This window comes from Corvus brachyrhynchos, unplaced genomic scaffold, assembly GCF_000691975.1.
Source record: "Corvus brachyrhynchos isolate BGI_N302 unplaced genomic scaffold, ASM69197v1 scaffold26, whole genome shotgun sequence".
Classification (NCBI taxonomy): Eukaryota; Metazoa; Chordata; class Aves; order Passeriformes; family Corvidae; genus Corvus; species Corvus brachyrhynchos.
Genome location: NW_008239324.1, coordinates 4102217 through 4104515, shown reverse-complemented (window position 1 = coordinate 4104515; position 2299 = coordinate 4102217).

Genomic DNA, 2299 nt, shown 5'->3' with positions numbered 1-2299 from the left:
CCATCGCGCCCTCCCTTCAGGCGCCGGGTCCCGCCACGCCGACCTCCCCGTGCCCTGTTACCTGTCCCGTGTCACCGCCCCGCCACACCCTGACACCCCTCTTCAGCCGTGCCACCCGCCCAGCTTCCTCCTGCCTGCACCATCGTGGCCTGTCACACTGCCGCCACACCCTGACACCCTCGCCACCCCCTCACGCTGCTGCAGACACTGTCACCTCTGCCACCCTCACGACCCCACCTTAGCCTGGTCACACCCTAGTTACACTGTCACCCCATTGTCACCTCCAGTCACACTCCTTCGTTATTCCTGTCACCCCACCACCTCTTGCCAGCCGCAAGGTGGGAGCTGGGGTGAACAAAAGGCTCCATGTTCCTCTGGAGGGACTCAGAGCCATGGCTGGCTGAGGTGAGGCACCTCCGGAGGTCACCTAGTCCAAGCCCTGCTCCAGCAGGGTCACCCAGGGCCAGCTGTCCAGGACCATGTTCAGATAGCTGCTGGACACCTCTGAGAATGGAGCCTCCACAACCTCCCTGGCCAGCTGTGCCAGTGCTTGGTCATACTCACAATGAAAAAGTGTTCCCTGAAGTTCAGAGGGGTCCTGCTGTGTTCCAGTGTGTGCCTGTGGCCTCAGGTGCTGACACTGGGCACTACTGGGAAGAGCTCGGCTCCCTCTGCTTTGCACCCTCTCTCCAGTGCCTCATTCACCTTCGTGTCCCTTCACTGGCCTCTCCCCATCATGTCCCTATTTCCCTGGCACTGAGAAGCCCAGCACTGGACACAAGGCTCTAGGAGTGACCCACCATGGCTAAGCACAGGGGAAGTATCTCCTCTCTCCTCCTCCTGGCAATGTCTTGACTAAAGCAACCCAGGACACCATTAGTCTTCTCTGTGGCTTATGTTCAGTTTGGCGCACACCAAGACCCCCAGATCCTTTTCAGAAAAGCTGCTTCCCAATAGAAATGGATGTGGTTTTGACCTCGGGGATACCCTGCTAGTCACTGGCCTCCAGCTAGAGTTTGTGCTGCTAATAACCACATTCTAGGCCAGTTTTCAATCCACATCACCTCCCTGAGTCCCAGGGGAGCTGCCAACCCCAGCTTTTCCTCAAGCCCTTGTGGGCTGGGTGCAGCCAGAACTCAGCACCAGCCACCAGCCTGAGGTGACAGAGCACAGCTCAGGACATGGGTTGCTTAGTTGTACTCTGGGGCTGCTCATGGTTGGCCTCAAAACATCAGCTTAGGCTCAGGTGGACATCAGCCTTGACTCCAAAGTATCCCTGGAAAGATAAGCATGTGGATTCAACCAGATGCTGCAAAACCCAGTGAGCCTGAGACTGAACGATGAGAAAAACCCAAGAAGACTTTATCATTTCATACTTTGAGTCCTGTCTGAATGCAGTCCAGGCAAGACTTTCACAGGATCTTTGGAAAACAAGGAGGATGTGTTCATGATGCTTGCTCTTCCAGGGCACTTAGCCCTGGAGAGAAAAGGCAGACGTAACACCCACTCCCAGTAAACCTGCCTTAACAAAGCAAGAGGAAAATCAGGAGTCCTTCAGGAAGGCTGCCCCGTCCAGAGTCCAACTTACTGGCCCTTCCTACCAGGACTGCAGAGTGAAGATGAGCATCATCTCCTAGGACCTGGAGGAGATGTAGAAATGCAGAAGCAAAGCAATCAGGCCCTGCATGAACTGGAGTTCATGGCAGATATGCAAAGGCTGACGCCTGAGTCACTGGTTAAAGCAGCGCCGCGATGCTGGGGTGTGCAGGTGGCTGTTTTGAGGGGTGAGATGGCCGGAGCTGCCCTGCTACACAGCTGAGATGTTCATCTCTCCCAGTAGGTTCTGCATGGGATCACAGCAAAATCCTGTGTTGAAAGGGAATTTGCCTTCCACAGGGTGCTACTATTTGGGCAGAGATGCTCAAGCATAGAGTTGGCAATTTTTTTTTTTCTGATGGATAGTTTTCCTGGTAGAGTACACTGGGTTGTCAGCAATTTCGTCACTAGTGACATCTTCCTTGATGCTTTCCAGTGGGACACAGGCAAGCTATTGAACTGGCTTGCCAGGCTGATTCCTGGAGCCAGTGTGCTGCCAGCTCCTCCAGCTGGTGCCTGGGCTGCCCAGCTCTGGGCACCACGGCTGCCTGTGCCTTCTAATGCTGCCCAGCACTTCACAAAGCAAAAAGCCCTGTTTGCAGTTATGGGAAGTTTGCAAAGCTTTACCTACTTTCACTGAAATGCTAGAGAGCTGTTTTTACTACTACTATTGTTGTTGTTGTTATTATTATTATTTTCAAAT